Consider the following 20,184-nt stretch of genomic DNA (forward strand, 5'->3'; position numbering starts at 1 on the left):
TCTCTAACCGCGCGGTCACGGTAGAACCGCGGCAGGCCGTAGATTTTCTGAAAAGGCACCTTTCCAGATACCTCTTCTGATATTTGCCTATCAATTCTGAGGCAAGGCTGCATCTTCTACACACGAAAAACACTCTAGAACTTCTTTCTTTCTGAATACACAATATCCTAATTCGCAGTCTCTCTCTCTCAAATTCGTAAGTGTGATTTTGCTCCCGTAAGTGTGATTTTGCTCCGTTCTTTGAGTTCGTTGGTATCCTGCAGTTTGTATTGCCACTGTTGCAGGAAGATTTATTTCGCTTTATCCTGGGAGGATTTAATCCATTACCTTGGAAATGTGTGAGGGGGTTAAAATTCCTTAAGGACGCACAAGAAAATTGTTGACTCGGAATATTTCTGATTCTTTATTGTTTTCTACATTTCTTTATTCTTCTAACAGTTTTGTTTTTCTGATTTTCTGTTTTAACACAGTAACGCCCACAGGTTAAGCTATCATAGACTAATTCTATTATTAACGAACAAAAATAAAAAATTGACGGATGGAAACACCATGCTTTTATAATATCTATTGACACCATTCAAGCATTCTCAATCCATAAAGAGTAAAGAAAACCCTAAATTAGATTTGACAACTGATACTATTTCAATCTGTAAAGGAAATAAATAAATTAGTAGCGCACGACAGCATAAGCTGTGGTTTAAACGCAAATATGATGATTCAAAAACAACTTAACTTCATGGCCAACTGATACTACTTCAATTCGATTTGAAAGAAAGTTACTTATTTTTTATTAATGCAATAACATTCACTTAGTAGTCATGAGCAGAGAATAGTTATTAGCAATGTGGGCTTGTTAAATTTTAGATTTGACAAAAGGACTCTTAGATGTAGTCCACCTTTGACTGGTAGAGCTGAAAGCATCATCATAATTTGAATGTTCGTTCTACCAATTAATAATGAGAAGTAAGTTAGTGTAGCAGAAGAAGTTTTAAGCTCGAACAGGGCGTCAAAATGAATACTCAATAAGCTCATGTTGCACTGGATCAACAACGTACCCTATTGTTTTGCTGCTTGCGTATGATGACCTTGAAACCAGAGCTTCCCGGCATTCCATCTAATTCTTCCCTGACGGCCTCGACTGACTTGACAAGTTCTTCATTGCACGATATTATCTCAATTGATTCCAGAGACGAGGCATCCTCAAAACGAGAAGGGAACTCCTTAAGATAGCGGCATTTTTTCAATACCAAGTGTTCAAGGAATGGAAAGGCATAATCTGAGGCATCCCATTTTGAAAAAGAAGGATTTTCTAATTTCAAGAATTTGAGTTGAGGGAACTGCTCATCATTCACTTCCCATACATTGGAACTAATGGTAACTCCTAGTAGCTTGAGTGTTGCGGAAGCTAAATGTATATAGTGTGAATAAGTCACAACTACTATACCAAAAATTTTGACAGCCACCAAATAATAAATAAGATAATAAAGCAATAATAAATGGAACACCAGAATTTATGAGGTTCGGCCAACTTTGCCTACTCCTCGGACACAACCAATATTTTATTCCACTCCAAAAATACAAGTGAAATAATACTAAAGAGAGAAGATACAAATTCCTTACACAGATGAGAAGGCAAATGAGAGGTGTGTTTAAATCCTAAACATTAGGCCTCCTTTTATTGGAAAAAATTCCCACCAAGTTTACTTCCCAACTGATGTGGGATATTGTCATATTCAACAAATCTCCACCTTGGCAAAATTACACATCTTCAATTCTCTCTCAATAACAAATTTTGGTTGTGTCTTCATCTTCAATCTCTAGTGTTCAACAATGTCGATCAAATCCAAACAATGTTGAAACTTGACCGCAGTCACCACTTTTGTCAGCATATCAGTAGGATTCTCCGTAGTATGAATTTTCTTCACTGTGACTCCACCTTCTTCTATAATTTCTCATATGAAATGATACCGAACATCAATGTACTTCGTCCTTGCATGATAAACTTGGTTCTTCCCCAACTGAATAGCACTTTGACTATCACAAAAGATTGTGATACTTTTTTGTTCAACACCAAGCTCCTTTAGCAATTCCTGAAGCCAAATTGCTTCCTTCACAGCCTCTATAATAGCCATATATTCTACCTCTATTGTAGATAAAGCAACTGTTGACTGTAAAGTAGACTTCCAACTAACTGGTGCCTTTGCAAAAGTAAACACATAACCAGTAGTTGATCTTCGTTTGTCCAGATCACCCGCAAAATCCGAGTCACAATATCCAACTACAGACTGATTGTCTTCCTTCTCAAAACCTAACCCAACATCTACAGTATTGTGAATATACCGTAGAATCCAATTCACAGCTTGTCAATGCTCCTTTCCTGTATTATGCATATATCTGCTAATAACTCCAACAGCTTGTGAAATGTCAGGTCTCGTACAGACCATTGCATACATCAAGCTACCAACAACATTTGCATATGGTACCCTTGACATATACTCATGTTCAGCTTCATCATTTGGCGACATAGTAGTACTTAGCTTAAAATGGGGAGCAAGTGGAGTACTAACTAGCTTAGTCTTTTCATCTATGCCAAAACGTTGTAGTACTCTTTTCAAATATTCTTTATGAGATAAACAGAGTTTATTTGAACGTCTATCTCTTATTGTCTCCATGCCAAGGATTTTATTTGCCTCACCCAGATCCTTCATCTCAAACTCCTTCTTCAGTTGAAGCTTCAACTTATCAATTTCTTCCGAATTCTTGGAAGCTATCAACATATCATCAACATATAAGAGAAGATATACAAAAGAACCATCTTTAAGCTTGCGCAAATACACACAATGATCGTATTTGCTCCTCTTGTACCCTTGCCGCAACATAAACTCGTCAAATTGATTGTACCATTATCTAGAAGATTGTTTTAATTTGTACAACGATTTTTCAAGTTTGCACACCATATTTTCTTTTTCAGCAACTTTGAATCCTTCTGGCTGAGTCATGTAGATTTCCTCCTCCAAGTTTCCATGTAAAAACGCAGTTTTTACATCCATCTGAACTAGTTCCAAATCCAATTGTGCTACCAAAGCCAACATAATTCTAATGGAGGAATGTTTTACAACTGGAGAAAACACTTCATTGTAATCAATTCCCTCCTTTTGAGCATATCCTTTGGCCACTAATCTTGCTTTGTAGCGAACATCTACTTGGTTAGGAAATCCTTCCTTCTTTGCAAATACCCATTTGCACCCAATTGCTTTCTTTCCCTTCGAGAGATTTGCCAATCTCCATGTATGATTCTAATGAAGGGACTGTATTTTATCATTCATTGCAATCCTCCACTTATCTTCTTCTGAACTTTGGACTGCGTCTTTATAAGTGGTAGGAACATCATCAGCTACAATTAAGGTTGCACAAGCAACCGTCTCTATGAGACGAACAAGTTTCGTTATTGTTCTTTTTGGTCTGCTGGTTGCTATTGATTCAAGTTGTTGTTGAGGTTCCTGAGTTGGAATCTCCTCTACTGGCTCTCCTTCCAGAGGGTAATCTTCATTTGTTTCCTCCTATGCTTCTTGTGTAGAAAAAATAAATTTTCCCTCAAACTTCACCTGCCTAGAAGCACCTTCATTTTGTTTGGTATCTTATGTTACCTTATTTACCATAGCAGATTTATCAAAGGTAACATCCCTGCTGAATATTACTTTCTTTGTCATAGGACACCATAAGCGATATCCTTTGACTCCAGAAGTAATTCCCATAAAAATAGCCTTCTATGCCCTTGGATCCAATTTTGACTCTGTCACATGATAATATACAGTTAAGCCAAACACGTGCAAAGAGTCATAATCTATAGCAGGCTTTTCGTACCATTTTTCAAATGGTGTCTTGCCATCAACAGCAGCAGATGGTAAGCGATTAATGAGGTGGCATGCATATGTAACTGCCTCAGCCCAAAATTCTTTGCCCAAGCCAGCATTAGACAACATACACCGTACCTTCTCCAGCAAGGTCCGGTTCATACGTTCTGCCACTCCATTCTGTTGTGGTATATGTCTGACAGTGAAGTGTCGGACGATACCATCATTTTCACAGACCTTATTGAAATGATCATTTTTGTATTCACCTCTATTGTCTGTGCGAATACACTTGATCTTCTTGCCTGTTTGATTCTCCACCATCATTTTCCATTTGAGAAAAATTCCCAACACTTCATCTTTGCTCTTCATTGTATAAACCCACACTCTTCGGGAAAAATCATCAACAAAGGTTACAAAATAGTGTTTCCCACCCAATGAAGATGTTTTGGAAGGACCCCAAACATCAGAGTGTACATAATCCAATATGCCTTTAGTATTATAGATCGATGTACCAAATTTAACCCTTGTCTATTTCCCTTTGACACAATGCTCACAAAACTCCAAGTTTCAAGTCTTTACTCCTTTTAACAATCCTTGATCTGATAGAGTTTTCTAGGATTTTCCTCCAGCATGTCCCAAGCGTATGTGCCATAGCTTGGTTGCTTCTGCCTCTTTGTCGTCACTGGATGTCACTGTCCCAATAACTGTACTACCACGGTAGCGGTACATATTATTGTTCTTCCGATTAGCCTTCATTACCACTAGTGCACCTGAGCATACTCTCATCACTCCATTTTCTGCAATGATTTTGAACCCTTTTGATTCTAGGGCTCCCACATAGATGAGTTCTTCTTCAAGTCCGGTACATATCAAACATCTGTTAATGTTCTGATTATTCCATCATGGTTCCTTAATCGTATTGAACCAATTCCATATGAGGTAATAGGGCTATTGTCCGCTGTGTGGATGACTCTATATTTTCCTTCTTGAAAATCCATGAACCAGTCCCTGTTGGGACACATATGATAGCTACAAGCCGAGTCCATCAACCATATGTCTGATGATGTTGATGACTCTATTGTAACTAATGAGAAGTCTGAATCGTCACAATCAGCTACATTTGAATCCATAATGGCCTTTCCATTGTTATGTTTGGCCTTATTCTTCAACTTCGGACAATCTTTCTTCCAGTGCCCCTTTTCTCGACAAAAGGAACATTCATCTTTGCTGGGTTTGGATATTCACTTGGATCTTCCCTTCTTTGTCCTCGTTTGATTTTGAGGACGACCCTTCACAAATAGTGTTTCTCCTTCTCCACCCTTCTGTTTTCTCGCTTTCTTTGTTCATAGCTGTACAAAGCCGAACAAACTTCTTTGAGAGAAACTTCATCATTTCCATGGAGTAGAGTAGTTTCAAGGTGCTCATACTCATCAGGAAGTGACGCCAACAACATCAAGGCCAAGTCACCATCATCATAAGTTGTATCCATATTTTGCAAATTTGTGACCAACTTATTGAAACTGGTGATATGTTCATTCATCGTGGTACCAGGAACATAGGTGAAGTGAAACAGTCTCTTCTTCATGTACAATCTATTTTGACTGTTTTTCTTCAAAAATTTATCCTCCAATGCTTTCCATAATTTACTTGCAGAAGTTTCCTTTGTGTATGGATATTTCTGCTCTCTAGCAAGGTAGGATTGAATGGTACCTCAAGCAACACGGTTGAGAATCTTCCAATCTTCTTCTCCAATAACATCTGGTTTCTTTTCTTCAATGGCCAGATCTAGCCCTTGTTGAAAAAGGACATCTAGAACCTCGCCTTGCCACATCCCAAAATGTCCGGACCCGTCAAATATTTCTACCGCAAATTTCGCATTTGACACAATTCTTGTCATAAGCGAAGATGCCAATGATGACGTATTGTTGACACTTGATGTAGATTCTTCTTGTTTATTGTCTCTCATCTTTGACACAAATATTATTTAACAGCTGACGACACAAATCAAGATTATTTCCTTTCTGGTGTGGAAGATCAGACTAAGCTGCAACCACAGAGCATACTCAGACAGAACCTTGACTCAGTTACCAAGATAAATCTTTTCTGATGTGGAAGATTAGACTATGCTGCAACCACAGAGCATACTTAGACAGTACCTTGGCTCTGATACCAATTGTTGCGGAAGCCAAATGTATATAGTCGGGCAAAGAGGGGCAGCTGTAAGCACGTGATTTTTGCCCTATGAAAGAATTACTCCCAAAAAATTCAAAATAAAATGATTTTTATTTTGGTGTGCAATTTTTTGAATTTTTGTGGTATTTTTGTGTAATTATTTGTATATTTGTCTGTGCATGTTTATTTGTTAAATTAATAAAAAATACAAAAATATGTCGCATTTTGCATGTAGGATTTAATTCTACAATTGTTAGTAATTAAGTTTGTTTTACAAAAATTAAAAATTACAAAAATAGACATCTTTTGCATTCTTAGCATTTAATGTCCAATTGTACAATTTCATGCTTAATTATTACTTAATTGTGTGTTAATTGTTATTGGGAGTTAATTTGCGCTTTTATAAATTAATTTAGTTCTATATGATAGTTTAAGGATTTTTAGAATTTAGTTTTAGAAAAATAAAAGAAGAAAAGAGAGAAAAAAAAAATATATAAAGAAACTCGGAATTGGGCTCTTCTTCAAATTCAAGCCACAGGCCCAAAAAATACCCAACCTTCCCCATGACCCGGTCCATCTCGACACGGGTCGACCCAGTCTGCTCCATAACCCAAAGACCCAACACCCCCTATCTTACATTTTCACAAAAACAAACTAAAAAAAAACCCTAAAAACCAAAACCTAAAACATAAACCACCCGCCCCCCCTCTCTACTTCATCCTCTCCAAACCACACCCCAAGCTCCCCTCCAATGGCTGCCCTCACCCCTCACACCCCTTCCCCATCACGCCTCACCCTCAACACACACACACACACACACACACATCGTTCTTCATCGCCCTCACGACCCCACTGCCACTGTTTCATCTTCTTCGTCAAACTCGAGCTTGAGCTCGACACCCATGGCTGCCGCGTCCAACATGGCTGCTGCCTGTTGCTCCTTCCTCGTCGGCCTTCGTCGCTCATCGCTGCTCCTGCTTCACTGCCACTGCTGGTTGCTTCTTCTTCACGTCAGCTGAACCCACCACCATTCCCGGCGCTGCTGCTGCTCCGCCGCTGCTGCGTTACTGCCTGCTCCGACGTGCTGCTGCTGCTACTCCGACGTGCTGCTGCTGCTACTCCATCGTGCTGCTGCTGTTGTTCCATCGTGTTGCTGCTACTTCTCCTTTGTTGCTGCTGCTAGCTGCTTCTTCTCCATGGCAGCTCTGTTGCTTTTGCTTCAGTTCTCGTCGTCGCCAAGCACCCCTCCATCGAGCTTCGTCTATTGTTTAAGTTTCCGGGCAGATTCGAGTGATTTTGGTGCGATAATCGCTTCCGAACGGATTTGTTTTCGTTCGAGTTCGTCGTCCCTTCGATCCGGTTAGTGGGTTTGAGTTTCATTTTGTCCGTATTTTTATTTTGATGTTCTCGAATTCTAAAATTGGTAAATGTTCGATTCTTGCTTTGTTCATGTTTATCGTTGAATTAATTTTTTAGTTTGTTCATATGTTTTGTTGATTTAATTTTCAGATTCAAATGGAACCTTGATTAATTAGTTTTTCAGTTTATTTCATGTGCTTTTATTTATTTTTGTAAAAGAAATTGTTAGTTTAATTTTAATATGGTTAGATTTAGTTTAAATCGCTTGAATCCGTTGTTTGTTGTTTAATATAGATTTAATTCGTGTTCATTTTGTTTGAAGTTCGTTTTTAATTCAGTGATTTAATGTGAAGTTATGTTTTGGTTTAAATTTTTTTTTTAATTTTTGTTTATTTAGTTTGAATCATGTATCTTTGTTGTATTTTGTTGGATTTAATTTAAAAAGATCAGTTGATTATTTGAAGTTTAGTGATTTGAATATGTTTATTTGTTTTGTTTAAGCTTAATTCGAGTTTAATTCGAATTTGAATAAAACTTGCTTGTTGTTGTTGTTGAATCTTTTCATTTATGTCCATACTTTGTTTGATTGTTCTTGAATCCGAAATTAGTATAAGTTTGATTTTCTTGTTTGTTGTTTATCGTTTTTGATTTTTTTTTTCTAGTTTGTTTCATGATCTTTTTTTAGTTTAATATAAAAATTGTTGGTTGAAATGTTGTTAGATTTAATTTAAGTGCAAATGATTATTGAATTTAGAAATCTGAATATACTTGTTTGTTGTTGTTGTTGTTGAATCTGAAAGTAGGTTTGTTTGTTGTTAAAAATATTGTTCAATCAAAATAATTTTAGTTCTTTCTTTATTGTTCATCATTTAGTTTGAATTTGTTGTTGAAAATTGTTTAGAAATTGGTTATATTTGCTGTATTTTGGTTGAAATTGATTAGGTGAATTGGTTATAGCTGATGGGGGTAGTTTGGTAATTTGTAGCACGTTCAGGGGTAAAATGGTAATTTCAGTAAGGTTAGAGGGGTATTTTTGGAATTAAAATTCTGAACAATTATTTATTTTGAGTGCTCTGTCAATTAGGATTAAAATAATATTAAAATAATCAATAATGGGGGACAAGACATAATGGGGAGGATAATGTATTTGTTTAATGTAAGCATGAGGAACAAGACATAGTGGGATTGTGGGGCTCAAGAAAAGTTGTTTAAATAAGTAATAATTGTATTTTTTTATGTAGTAGTGAGTTGGGTAGGAGAAAGTGGTTGTTTTATTAATTGATTAAAGAGATTGGGATGGAATATAAATAAGAGAACTTGATCAGATTTTGAGGGAGGGAATAAAAAGAGAGAATAGAGAATACACAAGAGGAGAGGACAGAATACAGAAGAAAATTTTAAGAGAGAGGAAATTTCGAAAAATACTAAGACTTCAAAAAATAAAAAGAAAAACATTCTGGAAATTCAAAAGAAGAATAGTATACACCTGATTACAATCAAAATATTCTGATATACGGATTCAGAAATTAAGGGTTAAACACTAACTAGTCTTTCAAAATCTGAAAAGATTCCCTTTGCTTCTGTTCGTTGATTGTTGTTGGTGTTTCTGGATTTTTGTCTTGATTTTAAAATCTGTCACTAAGTTTCTCGTTGCTGGTTGTTACTGGTTGCTGGGGTTGCTGTTGTTTTATGCTACTGAATTTCTGCTGATCTCCCTTTTCTTTTGCTTCCAATATCAGGTACACAACTGACACGCTGGTTATTGTAAACCGAAATATGAAGCATGAATACGAAAATGAAGAGTTGAAATTCTAAATTTAATTTAATTATATTCTGAATTTTATTTGTATGTATAAATTATTTAGCTTGCAAAAATCAGAATCATGTAGCTATTTAATATATATAGTGGAACATCCGACGATAACTTAACGGATGAACTATCTATATATTGCCTAAAAATAAATAAATGGTGTAGTAACTCCATCTAGTCAAAAATTCAAACGAATAAGCCATTTAGGAACTTGGTAGGAATATTGTTTAGTTAAATAATATTGGTTAATTTCAGCATGTAAATGGTCTAGGATTAAAATTAGATTGCTAATTTTTTTTTTTAATTTGACAAATTGAGAACATGCTTAGTATAATGTAACTAGGTAGTAACATGTGAATAAGACGGCCCAGGTCTAGTTTTATGTCATACACGTTGGGCCTGGGCCCGCAGTGGCAACGGACTGTCCTGTTTGCATCATTTTCAGATTTTATGAATCATATTCGAAACCCATCTATAACAACTCAAGCATGTAAATAAATTAAGACATTTTCTCTTTTATTTTGTAGAGACAAATTTAATAAGAGAAAAATGTAGGCATTTTAGGACTGTCCTTTAAAAATAAAATGAGATGAGCCTCGCCCAATAAAATGCACCAATTGCGGGGCCCTCAATAAATGTTTAATTGAATATTTAGAATTCGGGATGGACTGTTTAGTGAATTCCACGGTCTTACTCAGAAATAATAATACGCTAATCGCTTTAGGCACGATTTTAATAATAATACATTCCTACACATGGGTGCGCATTTATGCGACCCAAATCCAAATCCCAAAACATTGAATAAAAATACGTTCCGGATCGCGGGTGCATTTTATGTGACGCAATCCAAAGACATGTTTTTAAACGATGTTCACATTCTTTTAAAAATATAATAATAAAAACGGTAAAGAGTTAAAAATTTGCATGAGCATAATTGTATAAAAATCAGATATTTAAGCCGAATATGACAGTTGAGCGACCCACGGAACTCGGGAATGCCTAACACCTTCTCCCGGGTTAACAGAATTCCTTATCCGGATTTCTGGTTCGCGGACTGTAATACAGAGTCATTCTTTTCCTCGATTCGGGATTAAATTGGTGACTTGGGACACCCTAAATCTCCCAAGTGGCGACTCTGAAATAAATAAACAAATCCCGTTTCGATTGTCCTTTAATTGGAAAAAACTCCCTTGTACCCTCGCGGGGGGCGGAAAAAGGAGGTGTGACACAACTATACCAAAAATTATGACAGCCACCAAATAATAAATAAGACAATAAAGCAACAATAAAAGGATCACCAAAATTTACGAGGTTCGGCCAACTTTGCCTACTCCTCGGACACAACCAATATTTTATTTCACTCCAAAAATACAAGTGAAATAATACTAAGATAGAAGATACAAATGCCTTAAACATATGAGAAGGCAAATGAGAGGTGTGTTTAAATCCTAAACATTAGGCCTCCTTTTATAGGAAAAAATTCCCACCAAGTTTACTTCCCAACCGATGTGGGATATTGTCATATTTAACATTGAGTACCTCAAGTTTTGGATGGGTTGCAACTTCAGTAAGATGTATGCGAAAATTGGACAGTGTCAACTTCTTTAAGCTTGATGGTAACTTCAACTGATTGATCCAAGTCAATGTAGTACCGGAAGAAACCTTGAGCATTTCAAGCTTTGTAAGATTGCTAAATGCAGGAAACGAGCCATCAAATTTGGAAACTTCACATCTCAGTTTCCGAAGATTTGGTGTCTTCTCTAGGATCTTATCAGCATTGTCCACACAAGAAAAACATGCTGAGGAAAATGATTGCTAATCATCCATTTTCGAGGGGCTTTCTAATTCTTTTGCACCACCTAAAGTGAAAGATGCTTTATGGTATATGTGTAGATGTCGCAACTTAACACTCTCCCAAATGGTATCTGGTACCGATACTCGTCCTCCAATTCCTTGAACTATCAATGTTTCAAGGTTACAAAGATTGACCGGGAGTGGTAATGCATCTTCTGCAGTCCGAAAAGCAAGATACTTCAAAAGGGTTAATTCTTGTGGGATAGAATCAATCATGGTGAATTCAAAATCTAACACCCTTAGAAACTTGAACCTTTTAAAAGTGTTTGAAACACAGTCTATCGAAGAGAATGCAATATTTCTAGCCTCTCTGAACTGAAAAGATTTCACATGGGAGAAAAACAAACACCATTTTGGAAGATTTTCACTTTGAGAATAAAGGTATAAGCGGCGTGAAGTATTGCACTTTGGAAGGAAAAATTGAGAAGGACGTGAACCTCTGTCCCTGTTATGGATAAATAGGTATAATTATAAGAAGCCTTAAAGATTGAAAAGGTAAAATTAATTAATGTTTTTATTACCTTATCCTTTCTAAAAAGTTCTCCAACTTCGCTTTCTTCCTGCAAAATTCAACCACCAGGTCATGAATGCGACATGTCTTGATCCTTCCATCAGAGCTCTTTTTAGCAACCATCACTAGGTTTCTCCCAATAATATTTTCCAAGAAAATTTTGCTATGTCCTTATAAAGCCTCTCCGTGTGCGTGTTAATCAAACCCTCGGCTATCCACAACCATGTTAATTTTGAGACTTGAATTTCTCTGTCCTCTGGAAATACTCCCATGTATAAAAAACACGGTTTCAAATAATGTGGTAGATTCTGATAACTCTGATCTAGCGTGCCCTCCAATTGAGCCTGAATATTTGGACCTAAGTTTGTTTATACATGTTCCCAGCAATGTTTTTCCTTCTTCATTCTTGTGAGGATACCTACTACCAGAACCATTGAAAGAGGAAGCCCTCCACACTTTTGTGCTATGCTTTTGCCGACAGCCTCTAAGACTAGGGGACATCTTTCTTTGTTGAACACCTTATTCTGTAATAAGGTCCAACTTTCATCAATACTGAAAAATCGAAGCTTATGGGGATCACTAACGTGTTTAGCATAAGATGCAACTTCATAATGCCGAGTTGTTAGAATAATTCTACTTCCTTTGTTATTTTCAGGGAAGCATGACTGTAAATCATCCCATGCACTTCTTTTCCAGACATCATCAATGAGGACAAGGTATCTATTGCGCTTTAAAAGTTTCTGAAGCCTGTCTGCTAATTCATTTTCAGCCTCTCTATCAAGTTTAGCTGTATCATCAATAACATCATGTAGAAGGGCCAGTAGCAAGTCCTTCCGTTTATATTCTTGAGAGACACAACAGTGAACACAGATATCAAAATAAGAGACAACTAACTCATCAAAATATAGTTCGTTTTTTTTCGTTTAGATAATTCACATCAGTGTTTTCCTCCTCCTTCTCTCTAGGAAGAAGGTGAATAGTAATTCTGTCACTATTCATTGGGCCACAACTTTGGCATCCGGCAGTGGATTGTCGTAATCTTAGTGTCAAAAGAAGCATCTACTCTTTGCGTACAATCTCCAATTGGTTTCATCCTCAAATTCGTAACCAATTTTTCCAGATCTTAAATTCTATCTCGCGAGTTACTGTAGCAAGCAGCTTTTTTCCAGATTTTGTCTTGAATTCTGCTCTTCACGTCAATAATATGGTAGTTTTGTGAGAAGCCATGGATGTTGTCGTCTCTCCCCAGCCTGTGGCTATGGGAGAGGCAATTCCAAACCAAAATACAAAACAATCCTATGCGGAACAACTAAAACAAAAACAGTCTGCTCAAATTTCGTCAAAAATCGAGTTGTTTCCTGTTAAACTCTATCATGGAGAACCAGTGATAGAATTCACCATGGATGAAGTTAATGACTTCATAAGGGAAGAAGGTTTGCATCAAGCAGTTGTGGTCAAATTTTCTTATGGAAAACCTGATATACAGGAAGTTCGAAAAATTTTCTCGTCGCAATATGAAGTTCAAGGCTACTGTAATGTTGGGCAATTAGAATTCCGTCACCTGTTGGTCAGGTTTGATCTATATACTGATTATGTTAACTTCCTTTCAAGATCGACTGGATATCTTAAATCCAAAGGCGACGAATTCTTCTTTAGAACTTTTCCATGGACGTTGGGATTCAATCCAAGGGAGGAGACATCTATGGCAGCCGTGTGGATTTCACTACCAGGTTTGCCACCTAATTTCTTTGCTAAGAGGTCGTTAATGTCTATAGCATCAATTGTTGAAAAAGCCATTGTTGTTGACAAGGCGACACAAGAATGAACGAGACCTAGTGCTGCTCGAGTTGGGCAAGCATCCTAAAAAGGTCAAGCTGCATATTGTTGATCGAATTACTGGAAAATATGTCGTGCACTATCAAGAAATAGTGTATGACAACCTCCCTAAATATTGCACTTACTGTAAGCATCAAGGGCACGATGAAAAGATGTGTAGAATTATGAAGGAAAAAGATGGAACAGAGGTGGGGATAGAGGAGGAATCTGTAGATAGAAATCTGCCTGTTAAGGAGATGGTTAATGTTGACAAATTACAAGGTGATGCAAGGGACTATCTAAATGCAAAAAGAACTGGACAAGGAGCTAAGGATTTACAAGAAAAAGATGGCTTGAAGGATGTTGTTGGTCGAATTGATTCAGCTGAAAAACCTGGTTTTAAAAAGGATGTTATGACAAAGGCTGGTGATTTGAAGGTTGCAGTTAATCAAACAAAGGCCAATACACAATTTGAAAAGGCATCAACTGTAGCAAAGCAATATGATACAGATCAAGCTACAGTTTGTGAAGGAATTGAGAGTAATGCTGCAATTACAGCAACTGCTATAGCTCCAGTTATACCTATAGAGGAGGCTCTAAAATTGGACAAGGAACCTCCCAAACCTTCAAGAGATGTCCCTGCTTCTACTGTGTTTGCAAGGATGTATCTAGCTATTGCTGGTGCTTTAAAAACTGCTACTGATCGAGCTAGTTTTAATGCACAGCTGGAATTGATAGAATAAATAGGGCTGCTGGTGGTCACAATAATGTAAGCAATGATAGGGTAAATGTTAGAACTGTCTCTTCAGGTGGCAAATCTGGTTTTGAGGCCAATATTTCTCTAAAGGCAATTGAAGGTGAACAACAGAAAATTACAAGGCAAGGCTCTGACGGAGAAGTTGTTGCCCAAACTTCTGAGATTGAAAAAGCTGTGAATACGAGCAAGCTGGTGGAAAATAGAACAAGGGAGACAATTGAGGATGTTAAGGTTAAAGAAACAAACACAAAGGAGGGGGTTTGGAAGGTGGTAACATCTACAAAATCTCCTACAAATAAGAGGGGTTCACCAAAACATCAGAACCAAATATTTCGACGAAAGGACAGTAACATTGATGCCAGCGCAAACAGCTTTAATCTTCTTGATGTTGCTGGGATTTCGGAAGTCGTTACAACAGGTTTGAAGGGTAATGAGATGTCCAAATAATTAATTCCAATGCCCAGCAATGAAAGAGGAGGGCAAGGCAGTTATGATTGGGGGAAAAATGTGGACGTTCGACGAAGTGACTCTAAGAGCAAATTGGGAATGGAATTAATGGGCAGCCAAGCTCATAGTTCCAATGCGCCTAGGTTGCAATTTTCCAATCCTCATGTTGAGCAAATCATCAAAAACGTCCAGAATGAAATGATGATGAATAATACTTTGGTGAAACAACCATTGGTCACTTTAAACACTTTCGTTTTTGACATCCCTTCACAATCGGTGGAGTCTTTTGGGGAGTTTGAGGGTGAATTTGGGCAGCATGTTCTGTCAAATGGGAACAACTATGAGGTTATTCAAGCAAAAATGAGGGAAGTGGCTATTAACTCCAAATTGTGGCGTGACCAAAGGGAGGAGGATGATGAAGAAAATTGGGGTGATGGTTTTGAAAGCTACTCTTCTGAAGAAGGTGATCAGGCAGTCGATCAGGAGAGTGCAGGTGAGGAGATTGATCCTCCAGTAAAGCCAAAACATCATGGAGCAAATTCATCCAGTCCCACGACTAAGTTGAACCTTCATGCTCCTGCATTTTTCCCCAGAATTTCACCAACTGCTGCTATTCGAAATGCAGAAGCTGGAAACTTGATTCATAGTGCAGCAACAACATCCAAGCAAATAGTTCCAGTTGATGTTACAAACAAAAATGCAGCAGCACCTATATCTATTCTTCAGCAGCAGAAATCTAATGCAAATACTTTAGATACCAATCATGCTGATGATCGAAAAGCAGCAGCAACATTAGAAGCTGGGCAGCAGCAAATCGTCCCAACAGTTCCAGTTATTTCAGCAGAGGAACGCAAGTTATTGGATGCAATGGTAAGTACAAAACCTGTGAATTCTTTAAATGTTGTTACTGGCAGCACTGGTCGTGATAGTAGGAGCAGGAACAAATTGAAAAATGTAGAACAACTATCACATAATGCAATTTTGGCTAGAAGGCATGAAGGAAACACTCTGATGACACAAGATGTTCACCAAGACATGCCAAATCCGCTACTGGTAGGCATATATATATATATGAAGAAGGGAAGGAAGATGATATCTTAAATCAATGTCGGGCAGAGGCATCAAGAAAATGGGACCTATCACCTATGCATAGTGGAAAAATAAAGAAGGCACATACAAGGAAAAATAGTTGGGACGACAAGGTCATTGATTTTTTAAATGTTAGGCGACCTCCAATGAGAGTTGCCAAACAAAAGAAATCTGCCCCAACTACCTCAACGAGGTCCAACCGTTCAAAAAAGAAAGGATGATTTTTGAATACTTTTTGAACATGGTTGAGGAAAACAACAAGAATTACAAATTGAAGATTTTACATGTTTCGAAAAGAAGGGACAGGAACCAAATTGGTACTTTATTCTATTATTCCACTTTATTAGTATTCTCATTTGTAATATCATCACAGAGTATCTTATAAACTCTGTGATGATCATTAAATATTTGGTACTTTCCAGTTCTTTCTTTTTACATGCTTGTTAGTAAGCGAGACTTTTTATTTGCCTCAATAGGATTAGTAAGGTAAGGTTTAGCCCGGTTTGTGTTGCTTTGGTCCTATGCCTTTGGAAAATATCCACACGGCTATGAGATTATATGCCCTCGTGAGACGTTGCCGACAGCTACACCATGAATCCTCTACATGAGGCTGTCATCATAAGGCAGTGTAAGGCGTCGAGGAGTGATTATATTGCCAAGGCATATGGGTAACAATACCGGTGTTATTGTCCCCCTTATTTGTACTTTTCCTAATTGTTGTATTTTTCTTTTCTTAAAAAAAAAAATATAGTTCGTTTGCCAGAGTTGTCTTGCCTAATCCAGGCATTCCAACAATTGAAACGAGGTAAAGATTTACTGATCCTTTGATTAGTTTGGCTCTTAGTTCGTTTATCACATCCTTGAAGCCCACCATCTCTTCATTCGTGCTTGGATAGCTGGCAAATTGTGAAGAAGTACGTGTAGGGGCAGCAGCTGTGATGTTATGCAATACCAAGTCAAATGCAGTATTTTCTTGAACCTCTGCTGCCTCTGCCATGAGCACTCTAATATCCTCTCCAATGTTCAAGATCCAGAGAAAAAGACACCAATCAGGAACATCTTTTTTCTTACAAGCATCAAATACATATTCTACCTCATACACCAAACCATTTGTATGTGTTACAAAATGTTGAAGTCCGACTTGTGTTTCTACAACAGCTTGAAAGCACTTGAGTTCTTTCTGAATTGTCTGAAGTTGGCTCTTGACAGAAACAACTGAATTTGGATAGACGCTTAGAAACTTCTCCATGTTGTCTAAAATGAAATCAGCAGAGCCCACTCTGTCAATTCCAGACAAGTTGGACTGAAGGAGAAATGTCTTTCTTGTGATGAGATAGATCATTGCTTGCAGATTCTGAATTTTGACTCGGAAATCAAGATCACCCTTCTCTTTTTTGTTTAATGAGTAAACAAGAATTCCTGCATCAACAATCACTGAATCTATATCTTGAATATAACATTCAGAGACCTGTATTAGTAGATGGGCTCTCAAAAAGTTGAGCATCTTCTTTATCTCTAGTCCACTTAAAATGAATGGTAACTCTTCCAAATTGTGTAGGAGAGTCTCCACAAATCCAACTTCACAATCTACCACATACTTAATTTGGATAACGGGATACCATTGTGACTGATGTAACTTTATAGCTTTCAGGACATCGATATAGATCTTGGAGATGCTTGGCTCAATAGGCTGAATTTTGCTTCGTAGTAGATCAGAAAACAAAGGATACCCTTCAGCTGGAGCAGAGTCTGGATCTGGAGATCCGCCGGCATGGCTTGGAAGATACAACCAGGTAACCATTATTGTGTGCCAGGCCACTTCTAAAACATGAGTGAAGAAAGTATGCTGGACCTCAGGCTCTACGCATCTGTCTGAAACAAAGTTGACAAAACTAAAAAGGAACTTCAACTCCTTCAAAACCTTTTCAACTTGATCCACGAGTCCCTCGACATGAAGGAGTGAACTTGGATCATCAAGTTTCAGTGGATCAATGAGATTCTCTATCACGGTATCAATGAATTCCATAACAGAATTTGGAGTAACAGTACCTTCATTTAACAGTACCATCATTTGTCCAGTTATATAATAAAAAAAATCAATTTGTTTTTACTCTTTTACCCTTATGTGCATCCCTAAAAAGTTTTCTTACTCCTCACCATAAGTATAAGTATGTGACCAATATTTAATAAGGATACTAAATATTTTTGTATGGGATTTAAATATTCTTAATGGACGTGCTAAAAGGAAACTAGTACACCGGAAAGAGTAAACAACTACCAAAATTAAGATAGGTCTCCACTGTTCCTTCATTATTTTATGGACCAATTAATGACACGATCATGCATGATTCCCAATGAGATATTTGACTTTTCCAAGTTATAGAGACCAACAACAAACCTGAGCGAGGTCTGGAAAGATAGTTTAAGCGCAGATCTTAATGTAGAGAGACTGATATTGTTTCCGATTGATACAACAAACAAAAGTTACAGAGACCCTAAATGAATTTATGTATATGATTTATTTTAGTTCAAATCTGATCAAGTTATTGAGACCCTCATTGAATGTGTGACCAAGTGAGTGAGACTTAAGCTCAGAGGAAGAATCTGCGGTTTTTCCAGATTCATCAGAAAAAGAGGGGGTTTGGGGGGTGGGGGGTTGACTTGACTTGTAATGACATATGGAGTGATTACTTTTTCTAGACAAATGGCCAAATACTTACATTCTTTTACTATATTCTTATAGGGTCATTAATATTCTTGCCTTCTAGTAACTCGTTTTGTATTTATTGGCCAAATACATCTCAAACTTAGGCTTCATTTTTCTTTTCGGCACTCCAACAACTTATGCATATTGAACACTACAACTTTATACCAAATGCGTCTATTGAACACAAAATATTCAGTCCCCGTAAAACATGACCGCGTGAAACTCAAGCGCGTCTTACATGGCAATGTAACCAGTGAAAAAAAGCCACATCAGTAAAAATGAACATGGGTTCTTCCGACCGAACCCACCACACCTTCCCTTCTCTTACCTCCCTCATCACCTCCACAACCACCTTGACCTGCCACCTCTGCCTCCGCTACCTGCTTCCCTTGACCTGTCACAACTACGCGCCGGTGGCTGGCAGAGCCGACTGGAGCCTAAGGTCACTAAAGCAATCACCTTTGGCCCCCAAAATACTTACGGCCCTAAAATTTATAAATATTATGTATAATATTTAATAATATGCACTATTGATAGAATTTTCAAATCATTTGGTTAATATAATTATAGCTAAAAATTTTACACATTTTAAATTGTAGTTACTAGTTGTTTCTTGTCTTTAATTTGTCCCAACTTAAATCGATCTTTTACAATGTTAGTTTAGAATAATTTTTCTTAATTCTTTGAGTGCCTTTGTAGATATTTTTCAAACTAATTTGATAAGTAACTATTAAAATTTGTCTTTAACATTGAATGACTCTTGAAACGTAGTAGTTATTATCGTATTATTTGTTTCAACTTATATTTAGAATTAAAAGTGTTAATAGAAATTATATAAGTAGAAGAATACTCTAATTGGCAAACTTAATCAAGTAAAAAGTATTAATTCAATTACCGTTAATAATTTTTATATCAGTTGTCTTGGTTGATTATTTTTTAAAATTAAATCAATAAAGTTCAACATGATAGCACAAGAGAGATTAAACAAATTGGTTAGATATTTACAATAATTAAAATTAATTATATCTTATTTAGAATTCAATAAATTATAAGAGTAAAAAATAATTAATTTAAGGCCTCACTTTTTATTTTCGTCTTAGACCCCATATTATGTTGAGCCGCTACTGGTGGCTGGTGGCAGATTTCCCGTTATCAAATTCAATTGAGCCCATAAAGTAGTCGGACCACATCCCCCTACAGTTCTCGTGCTCCAACTCCCTACGTACCCTGGGACTGACGTCGTCGCACCCCCAACAACCACTTCTGTTTTCTAAGTCAATTAATAACTTATCAAATGCAGCAAATAGACATGCAGAGAGAGATGAGATCGTAAGAGAAGGAAGAGAGAAATGGAGATTTGCCGAAGCTTTTCATTATAACTACTAACTAATACAAATGAGTGTTGTATTCATTTTATACTCCTCTAACCGACTAACTATAACCCAACTCTAACCAACAACTAACTTTAGTTACATATGCTAAACTATGATTAAGTTAGTACATCCTTTATACTGTCGCGCCGCCTTTTTTTCTCGCGAAAATCGGGTTCATGATATTTGGGAGGACAACTCGTTCCCTTTCGGGAATTGGGTTTGAATTGAAGAGTTGCCACCTAATGATTTAAGTGCATTAGGACACTAAGGAAGGTTTGATTTGAACAACCAGAGATTGGGTAAGGGCTTGAAATTATCTCAAGGGGAAGATGTTAGGCACCCCTCAAAATCAACTAGTATGGTTCCCGGCCAAACTATTGATGTGACTTTAGGTACAAATAACACATAGGCAAATAAAGGCTCCAAACAATAGAGG

The 20,184-nt window shown here is 37.1% G+C and overlaps 1 pseudogene; it reads right to left on the reverse strand.

Moving 5' to 3' along the window:
- Positions 1-587: 587 nt before the first annotated feature.
- LOC107797812 (putative late blight resistance protein homolog R1B-23) lies at positions 588-17,736 on the reverse strand (annotated as a pseudogene).
- Positions 17,737-20,184: the final 2,448 nt, after the last annotated feature.

Source organism: Nicotiana tabacum, chromosome 20, assembly GCF_000715075.1.
Source record: "Nicotiana tabacum cultivar K326 chromosome 20, ASM71507v2, whole genome shotgun sequence".
NCBI lineage: Eukaryota > Viridiplantae > Streptophyta > Magnoliopsida > Solanales > Solanaceae > Nicotiana > Nicotiana tabacum.